The sequence below is a fragment of the Chelonoidis abingdonii genome, chromosome 26 (assembly GCF_003597395.2).
Source record: "Chelonoidis abingdonii isolate Lonesome George chromosome 26, CheloAbing_2.0, whole genome shotgun sequence".
Taxonomy (NCBI): domain Eukaryota; kingdom Metazoa; phylum Chordata; order Testudines; family Testudinidae; genus Chelonoidis; species Chelonoidis abingdonii.
Window position 1 is genome coordinate 18,756,034 of NC_133794.1, and position 10,452 is coordinate 18,766,485.

The 10,452-nt window shown below is 54.5% G+C and overlaps 1 long non-coding RNA gene across 1 annotated transcript; it reads right to left on the reverse strand.

Annotated features, from left to right (window-relative positions):
• Window positions 1–370: 370 nt before the first annotated feature.
• Window positions 371–3,452, reverse strand: LOC142045993 (uncharacterized). Its single transcript, XR_012654916.1, has 3 exons — window positions 3,390–3,452; window positions 2,817–2,906; window positions 371–506 (listed from the first exon to the last, which is right to left on the reverse strand). It is a non-coding gene; the product is annotated as an uncharacterized LOC142045993 (long non-coding RNA).
• Window positions 3,453–10,452: the final 7,000 nt, after the last annotated feature.

Sequence of the window (10,452 nt, forward strand, 5' to 3'; positions counted from 1 at the left end):
GAGGGGTGGGCACTGCCCAAAGCAGGGGCTGGGGGGAAAGAGAGGGGTAGTGTGGATACCATGGGCTTGCTGAGGGAATGCCAGATGGAAGGGCAGGGCCTGCAGGAGGCAGTGGGGCAGGCCCTGCCCAAGGCAGTGGGGCAGGAGCCCCAAAGCAGGTAAGAGGCAGTAGGGGAGGGTGGCACCTGCCCTGGGCTGGGGGTGCTGTCTAAAGCTCGGCCAGTCCCTTCCCTCCATCCTGGGCCCTGGTGTGTTGAGGGACTGCTGGGGGGCAGGAGACATGGTGAGAGGAGTCCAGGGCTCCAGGCTCTTGGGCACCCCCTCCCCTGTAGAGGCCACACACAGAGGCTCCTACATCCTCGGGGGGGGGGGGGGTTGTCAGGGCTCTGCCCCCCACAACCCAGCCAGGCTCAGCCTTACCTGACAGCAGCCTGGGAGCTGGTTGTAGGGACCAGGTCCGATATGAAGGGCCATAGCTTCTTGTCCAGTCTGTCTTCAATGATGTCCTGTGGAGGGGGGGTGCGGCAGTGGGGGAGGACAGGTCAGCAGGGGCCAAGCAGCAGTAACCTCGGACCTGGTGGCCAAGCAGACCCCATTGTGGGGGGAGGGGCTGGGACAGCTCCTCACTGAATGATGACAACCCTTGGGGGGAGCAGCCTGGGGCCCCCTTTCCAGGGAGGAGCATCGGGAGCCAGCAAAGACCACGCTGACTCCTCCTGTGATGCCCCCACATCTCCCCACATCCCCCTCAGCTGCTCAGTGCCCTGCTGTGAACTCCCCACTCATCCACCCTTATGGGGAGGGCAGAGACATCTTGCAGCTGGATCCAGGGCCCCACACTTGGGACGGGGGGAGGCAGGGGGCTGCCCTCAGTGCCCCTTTCCTGCTGGAGGCAGATCCAGGCCCTGCCTCTTGCCCCATGAGGTGTGTCCCGGTCACACAGAGGGCCCAGGCTATGATACATCTGAATGCCACATAATAGGGGCTTTTACATTAATCCGCTGCATTGACTTGTACAGGGAAGCTTAAGGCCTGCTGAGCTGCGGTTGGCGCAGGGGGTGTGCCCCTGATTGGATTAGGCACGGGATTGAGGCTATCGCAACTACCTGCCCCAAAATCCCACAGAAGGAACCATCACAGCACTGGAACAGGGGCCTGAGAGCCTCCTGCCTGTGATCTTCCAGGGACAGGAGCTTGGGCAGCGGGGTTAATTCTTGGCCTGGAGGATCCCCAAGCCAGTAGGTTGAAGGCAACTAAGTGTGCTCCCTCCACCCTCTTGAGGAGTGCCCCACAGGGCAGGGCGATGAGGGGCTCAGCCCCCAGTAAGATTGAGGGGGGAAGAAGTGACCATGTCACTGCTCACAAGCTAAGCAGGTTTGGACCCAGGCAGCGCTTGGACAGGAGACCTCTAAGGAAAAGCCAGTGGAGGGGTGCTAGTGAGTCAACAGAGGGTGCTTTATGACCCCAGTGCAGCACTAGGGGGCGCTGTACTGCAAGGAGTGGGCAGCAGGGGCTCAGCAGAGGGTGCTCTCCCCTGGCAGTCAGTGTTGGCCCCAGTGCAGTGCTAGGGGGCAATGCACTGCAGGGAGCGGGCAGAGGGCTCAGCAGGGGACGCTCTGCCCTGGCAGTCAGTGTTGGCTCCAGTGCAGTGCTAGGGGGCGCTGTACTGCAGGGAGCAGGGGTGGAGGGCTCTGCAGGGGGCGCTCTCCCCGGTCAGTCAGTAACCAGTATGTGTGCAGGAGTCCGTCCTTCAGATGAAGGACAAACAGCTGCTCCTCACTGGAGTTTAGGCCAAGGACCCTGCTGGCCATTCAGATTGCAGTGCCAGTCATGACTGTGCTGCCTGGACCCCTGCACTTCCAGCCCCACACACTGATCCCCTCCTGCCCTAGATTCTCAGGCAGTGCTGCTGTGCAGCTGTTAACAGCTGCCTGTCACTCCTCAGGAAGAATTCAGCCCTGGTGAGGGACCCCTGTATAAACTGCCCATGCCCCACTCGAGAGGTGGCAGCATCTCAGCACCGGGTAACAACTCCCCTGCACTCGTGTCTATGATTTAAGACCCCTAAGGATGGCAGCAGGAGAGGACTCTCTGATGAGCCTCTCACGACTAGAGCCTTGCGCAGATACAAAAATATGGATGTGCATCAGCCTGCAGTCCACTAGCTGTCTTTTACCTGTATCCGCATCCTCACTGGCAGCAGCAAGCCCTCACAAGGGCTGGGGGGCGAGGAAGGGGTCCTGCAGGGAAGAGGCAGTGAGGGTGGGTCCTGGGGGTAAGAGGCAGGGTGGAGGGGGCAGGGACTTGAGGAGAAGGGGCAGCATGGAGGGGGTAGGGACGTCTCATCACGTGCTGCTCCTGGGGGGTCATGAGCAGCGACGACACATGGCAGCAGCAGAGCGTGTTGCATCACAGTGGGGTGGAGGGGTGGGGTGCTGAGGCCCCACCCACTCCAATCTCAAATCCTGCTGCCCAGGAGCTGGCGGGGACACTGGTGCTGTTCAAGCTGCTGGACAGAAAGCAGCATGACGAGACGAGTGGGTGCCGGACACCCCCGACTCCGACCTGTCGCCCAGCCACTGGCCCCGAGCGTGCTGTGTCCCCTGGACTGCCTGAGCCGGATGCCACGGGGCAGGCGCTGCTGGGGAGTAGAGCCCTGCATGGCTGTGTCTGCAGCCGATCCACTATCCACAGAAATGGTGCACGGATATGCAGGGGTCTACACATGGCTGACCTCAAACCAATCCCTCCACCTTTGGCCCAGCCTGCCAGGTGTGACCCCCACCTCCAAGGCCAGGAAGCAGATGGCCCGGTACCTCCATGACGTCCTTGAGCCTGGGGGTCCATCAGGAGAGCCGGTAGGTGGACTCCAGCTGCAGCTTCCTCTCTGGTCGCAGCTGCCCGCTCTGGGGGAGGAAGGGAAAGGGGGTGAGAGGCAGCAGGGAGGGGGTTCAGGGTGGGAACGGGGGCAGACAGGGAGAGCGCGGCCTACCTGGGTCGCTCCAGCCAGGCTGGCAGGGGAGAGGCAGAGAAAAGAACAGAATGGATCACTGAGCGAGAGAGAGACTGATGGTAGGACAGAGCTGCTTCTCCTTATTCGCCTGTGCCACCCCATGCAGTGGTCACCAGCTCCAGCTCCCTGGCGATCTGAGGTCCTGACCTTAGGGTCCTCTGCAAGGGCAGAAGAGGTCATCCCAGATGGGGAGTAACTCAGGAGTCACCCTCATATTGGGAGGGCGTCACCCACTGTACAGGGGCAGAGGTCACCTCTGTGCTGGGAGTAGGTCACTGCCATAGGGGACACCCCCAGGATGGCCTGGGCTCCCCTGTGCAGCACAGATCTGCCCCCGGCATGGGTACAGCTACTGCCCCTGGCCCCAGTCCCTTACCCCAGGCGTGAGGGAGGTGTCCAGGAGCTGCATGTTGCGGATGATGTGGCTCTGCTGCTGGATCAGCTTGCTGAGGATCTCCTCACTCTCACCTGCATGGTGAGAGACAGGTCAGCGCTAGCACCCCTGGGACGCACCCACAGCCCAGGCACATTCAGTCCATGGCCCCAGGAGTCCTAGTTCCCTGATCAAACTCTGAGATCCTGCTCTTCCCACCCCTCTCAGAGCTGAGGGCAGAACCCAGGAGTCCTGGCTCCCAGCACCACCCGCTCTAACCCACTGGACGCCATGTAGTTAATGATCGAATTCAGGTCCTTGTGGCTCCTGCCTCCACAGGTTCTCTCGGGCGCTGGGGGCAGGGGTCTCTCTAGCTCCCCCCGGCAGTGCAGTGGGAGCCTCCCCTCCCCCTAATCTGGGCTCCCCCTCCTGCGGCCAGCCAGGTGCAGTGTCAGAGCCGAGGCCTGGCTCTTTAAGGCTGTGAGGACTTGAGCTGGAGGGAAGGCAACTCCCCCCAAACCATTTACTGCTGCTTAGTGCAGAGGGAGAGGCCTGGCAACTCCACAGGCCCCCTGGCCAGGAAACTGGGCAGCCAGAGGAGCCACATGAGAGCACCTGGCCTGGGCAATGGGCACAGGGGCAGTGCCTGAGCAGGGTTACAGGAAGGGCCCCACCGAGCCGGGCCCTGCCCCACCGAGCCGGCATGGGGCAGGAACCGATGGGGGAAGAGGGACTGTGCCAATGTCAGGGTCAGTGAGGTTTCCCAGGCCCTGGTGAGCTGGGGGAAGGGGCTGGATGCGGCAAGAAGCAGGTCCAAGGATGGCACAAGGGGTGGACAGGGAACTGGTCGCAGGGGACTCAGAGACAGAACATGGTGTCTGAACAGCCTGCAGGAAGGGAGGGATGTCCCCCCTCTCTGCAGAGAATGGGCTGGGGGCTGCTCCGGGTGTGTGTCTCCATTTCCCCTCCCTGCAGAGAACGGGCTGGGGGGAGTGTGGAGGGCAGACACTGCTGGGAAGGCAGCAGCAGGGAGCAAAGGCCACACTGGCTGGCTCACAGGCACCAAGAGGTGGGCAGAGGGGAGACAGGGCCATAGAGCCAGGCTGGACACAGGCCTCGGGAAGTGGCTGGCCAGGAGGTGCCCTGCATGGCTGGGGGGCGTGCCAGTCTAAGCAGTGCTATTCCCCACAAGCCCCACAGGCCTGGGCACTGCCTCCGGGGCACCCCCTGCAGCAGCAGACCCCCCCCTCAGTGCTGCCCCCTGCAGGCCTGTGGCGTTACCGTTCTTCAGGAAGATGTAGAGCAGGAAGATGTGGAGCTTGTGTGATGGAGTAGGGGCTGTCTGTGTGGGGAATGGGAAGGAGTAGGGACTGTCTGTGTGGGGAACGGGAAAGCAGGGGATGTCTGTAGGTGAGGGACAGGTAGTCAGGTTGTAATCCGAACCCGGCAGGGGGGAGCTCCTGGGCAGAGGGGAAGGGAACAAAGGATTCGGCCGGTGGGAGAAAAGGCAGGACAGTTTGGGTTTGGGCTGTGGGGCGGAATTCAGGGAATCCTAGCTGGGATCCAAGCACCCTGAACCCCCAGAAGGACTCAGTGGAGGGGTCCTGACTGTGCCTGCAAGCTCTGCTGTAACCTGTGTTCCTGTTGTCCAATAAACCTGTTATACTGGCTTTGTGGGGAGCAGTTCCAGAGCATCGCCCGGGGACTCCGTGACAGCTTGTCATAGACCTGCACGCTGGGGTCCAGCAGGCTGGGCACGATGACCTTCATGGGGTCCTTGATCTTCTTTCCATCCATGTCAGTCCCCATTGCCAGGTCCTGGGGGGGAAGGAGGCGCACACACAAGGCCCAGGTCGAGCTGCTCTGCTTCCTCCCACCCTGGCAGCAGGATGGGAGACGTGATGGCCCCACAACCCACAGCTCACCTACCCCCTGTGCCAGGGCCCCCTCCTCCCTGGGGTCAGCTCCCCCTGGGGTGAGCAATGGGCCCCCAGGGAGTAACCTGAGCCCCATGTCCCCTTTCTGCACCACCTGTGCTGCATGGGGGGGCTGGCCCTGGCTCCAGCGAGCCTGCGGGTCTGAGACCCCTCTCTCTGGGCTGAGTCCATGAGCCAGACTCTGCCCCCCAGCCAGGCTCTGCCCACAGACCCTTTTGGTTACATGCTTCACTGGGGTCTGTACAGCACCTGGCATAATGGGGGCCTGGCCCATTACTGGGGCTCTTGGGTGCTACCATAATACAATTCATAGCAGCCCCTCTTGATTGAAAGACATCGGCAAATGTCTCTAAACCCAGACAGTGGCAAACCCCAAATCCTAACAGGCCTCTGCCCTAATTCAGATACCTGCATGTGCAAATGGGCCAAATCCTGAAGGTCGTTAACTCAGGATGTTCCTCTGTTCTACTACAGACACCCTATCCAATAGACTGGCTCCCAGGGGGTTGTCTGGGGAGGGGGGGTGGCCTGGCCACAAAGGTACATGGTTGAGGTCTGGGATCACCGGGGGAGGCTGAGGCAGGTGACAGCAGGGCTGGAAGGTTACACAGAGAGCCAGGGCTGATCTATCTTGTGTCTTTGTACATTTTCACCAGCTAAAGCAGCTCCCCAGAACTCCCCCACCACCAGTTGCTTCAGGATCCCTGCTGTGGTGAGGGGGACCCTGTGACCTGAGCCCAGACAGACCCCGAAGGGCTCCCAAGGGACAGGTGAGCTGGCGAGTGGCACTGCGATTGGGGGATGGTTGTTTCCTTTATGATCTGGGCTCTGTTAAGTGAAAAGCAATAGGGCTAGAAACCTGAACGTGGTGTCTGTGTGCTCCGTGCTACACTGACCACCTGGCCCCTGGAAGAGGGAACCCAGCCGGCCCACACCTTCAGGGGGAGGTCTGGGAGAAGGGGGTTTTAAGCTACGGAGCTACTTGGGGGTTGGTGCTGGGCCTAGGGCCTAAGGCAGGTGGGCTGCGGGGCTCCATTTCTGTGAGGGGGTAACAGACAGAGTCAGTGCCCAGGAAATGGGACCCCAAAGTCTTTGGGGGGTGGGGGTTTAACAGCAGTCCTCCACCTGCCACGGTGGTCATCCATACCCCAAAGTCTAACCCCTTCCATCAGGGGTATGGTATAGTTCAATATGGCCACTTCCCATGGCCAGGTGCAATATCGGGGAGAAAAGGGGGGACCCAGGCCCACCTGCTACTCCAGGTCCCAACCCAGGGACTCTCTAACAGCAGCCTCCCTGCCCTCCTTCTCTCCCCTCGCTTGCTGTCTGGTCTCCCTGGGTCACTACCCCTCTAACCCTTTGCACCCTTTAGGCCCTTCCCTCAGGGCCTGTAGCCTGGCAGTAGGGTGACCAGATATCCCAATTTTATAGGGACAGTCCTGACTTTTGGTCTTTTTCTTATATAGGCACCTATTACCCCCCACCCCCATCCTGATTTTTCACACTTGCTGTCTGGTCACCCTACCTGGCAGGTAGCAGGCTAGAGTTCCCTTCAGCTTCCCCTATCCCTATCCCTATCCCTATCCCTATCCCTATCCCTATCCCTGGTGCTGGTGCTGGTGCTGGTGCTGGTGCTGGTGCTGGTGCTGGTGCTGGTGCTGGTGCTGGTCTCCTAGCTCAGGAGACAGACCTCCCTTATTGGAGGTCTGGTATAGGCTGCCTGCTCCTCTCCTAGGCAGCCTTTATAGAGGGCTGAGTCTGGTCCTGACTGGCTGCCACTTGCTCACCCCTCATTGGCTCTCCCACAGTCCTTCCCTGACTGGCTGCCTCTTGGAGCAGCTGCTCTGGCCTGTCCTACCCCAATCTCTCATAGGGATGGGGCAGCTGCCCCACCACAATTACCTTACAACATGGGCTACAGCTAAAAGTGAGGTTAATACATACAGTAACTTACAAGCATTCCATAAAGTCTAAACACAGAGAACATTTTTATAACCATGTGACTGAGGTCCCTGGCAGGGGGGTGGGGTGGGTGGGTGGGAGGGATGCTGCAGCTGCTCAGTTAGAGCAAACTGCAAAGAATGGGGCAGACAATCCCCCAAATTAGCAGTTATTCTAATACTTAGATTCACCAAGCCAGCAACGAAACAGCTTCCCCAATACCTTACTGGTTATGCAGAAGCCAGAAATACAGTTCCCTTATAGCAACCCAGCCTTGAGCTTCCACCGAGGCAGCCAAGTCAAATATGATGAGGATTACTGAAAATTTTAGTTCATTATATAAAAAGTTTTACCAGTCTCAAAGGATCGGGCACATTACCCACCAAGTTAATGAATATTTCAGATCTTACTCAAATGCATGCCAATTCTTATGAACTAAACTAAAATGTATTAAAAAAGAAAAGAGAAAGTATTGGGTAGAGATCATTATACATACAGATATGAATAGAGTTCTTAAGTCAGTTTCATAGCAGAGAGGGTGAGCTTTAGAGTTGCAAAAAGTACTTTCAGAATTAATCCATAGATTATAGTCCAGTGTCCAATAGACCTTAGAATTGTGACTCAAACTTCCCCTGATGAAGCTTAAGCAGATCTGAGATGAGAGGCTCAGGGCCCTACAGTTCTTCTTACAGTTTCTTCGCAGCCTCTTGACAGCGTGCAGTCCTTGGCTGAACAATAGGCAATTATCCTAGCTTTGAGTATTCCCTAAGCCTCACCGATAATTAGCTACATGGATTAACATAAGGCAACTGCCCATCGTCAGCCATTCACAGGTAGTTTACTACAAACTTCAGAGAGAAATAAGGACGATGATATTACTACGTTCACAGTTCATCTAAATGTTAATATTTCCTTTTGATCTCTGAATTAACAGAATACAGCGATAGACAGGAACCATTTGGTTACATTGTCAGCCTCTAACAATATACATGTAATTTGTACACACACAAAAAGCACAATAATTATCCACTAATATGTCTTTAAAGGTTGAATCTGGGTCAATTAGCCTGCTAGTTGTGTAACTCTTTCTGGCCCTGTGTGAAAAACCCTGATACCTAGTTTAACAACACTAACAGCCAGGCGAGCCAGACTGGCTCCAGCTGTTTTGTCAGGCTTCAGTTGAGGCCTAGAGGCCTTGACATGAGCTGACACCTGGTCTGCCAGCATCACAGTCTGTATTCCCAGACAGGATGATCCCCTCTGTTGTAATGTTCCTTTTTTTTACCTCCAAGAGGTTTCAGTTGTTTGCAATTCTCTCTGATGGTTTGTAGGGATATTAAAGAAGGTCTATATTAAACATGGTTTATGTGGGAAATGATTTATTGATTTATTGCTAATTAATACTTTATAACTTAAGGTTTATGTTAGAAGTAGATTTGGGATGATTTATTGATTTATTGTTAATTGATATTGTATAACTTAAGGTTAAGGTTAGAAGTACATTTGCAGTGATTTATTGTTAGAAATAGCTGTGTCTGTGTGAAGCCTGCTCAAAAGAGATACATTGTATAAAACCTGTTCTAAGTGAAACTTTGTAGTCGCTACTTTCTAAATTGGGTCTGTGTGAAGCCTGCTCAAAAGAGATACTTTGTAAACTGTGTAGTGGCTACTTTCTAAATTGGTCAATTGACTCAGCAGGCGAGCTGTCAATTGACTCTGTAAGGTGCTAATTGGTTAATTGACTCAGCACGCAAACTGTCAATTGACCCTATGCCTCAGGCAAAACTGTGTAATCACTACAAATAGAGACCTCCATCTCTGTAAATTCATTTTTATCTCACTTTATGTTCCTTCTTTTAATTGTTAAAAGACAGGGAGTCTCACACCCCAAAAGATAAAGAGACAGTAAAATAAATGTAATTAGATTAAGAGTGTATGTGAATGAGTGCCTAGTTTAAATGATGAATGAATGATTAGGGAGTTACCAGCCTGAAAAATTCAGTGTCGGTTGAAGAAGGTGTCAAGTGGAATCAACCAGATGACCGGAGGGCGAACTGGATCCACCCAAGCACCTAACAAACCATCTGACAGAATGGAGCCAGAGACCTGCTGATTGATCTTGCAACAGCAGACGACCAACCCCCGAGCACCTAAACAAACATCTGACAGAATAAGAGCAGCGACCTGCTGATTGATCTGGCAACAGCAGAATGAACACTAACATAGGGAAAAAATCCCTATAAAACTGGACTCTGAAGACTGAGGACTTTGAATCTATGGTTCTGTTGCCAGCCTCCAGGACGCATCAGGTGCACCTGACCCAGACTCAGCCTCCACTCTTGTGTACAGGGTACCTGGCCAGTATTCTTCCACAAGCAACTTTAGGCTGGTAACTATAATATCTATCCAGAACTTGTATGAATGATTATGTGAATGGATATATAGGAATAAGTAGCCAAACAACATTGTTTGCTGTTATCTTTTATTATGGTATTTACAATAAATGTGACAAATGTCTTGTCCCCTTTAATAAGATCCTGCTAGATTTTATTGGTATAACAGGTTTTCCATTGGTAATCTTGGGATGGAGCAAGGCCGGACAATGGAGCCTTGCATTACATCACTGACTAACCAGGGCAGGTACAACTCCCTCCTGTTTGAACAGGCCGTCACTGAGACATATGATCCCCGGTGACTGACTTTTACTCCAAGTTTATAAAGCATGTTGTCAATATAAAAACATCATTCCTTAAATATTACCTGTACCTACGTATGTCTTGTAATGAGTATGAATCTTGACAAGTTATGAGCTTTCTATAGATACTTATACATTACTGTTTGTGAGCAATATCCTGCAAGTCTTGGTTGGTGTAGAGAACTTGTCGGGTCAGAGGTGAAAGATGTTTGTAAAGAACAAAGGACCCTTTGCCAAGGAGTCTCTATGTCACACCTCCCCTTTCATTATTACCACCCCTTGGTGCTGCTCATGTAATTCCACTAGCAGCCTTTTCTGTGAGGTTTCTGGTATTATTACTCATAGGCACCATGGCAAACAACCATTCTCCATGGATAACTCCACTTTCCTGAAATAGCAAGGGCCAAGTGGATTGTGTGATTTGGTTACCCTGAAAGTGCTTAGTGCATCGCCTTAACTAAAGCAGGGTCTGTGCTTGTTACCAGAGCAATTT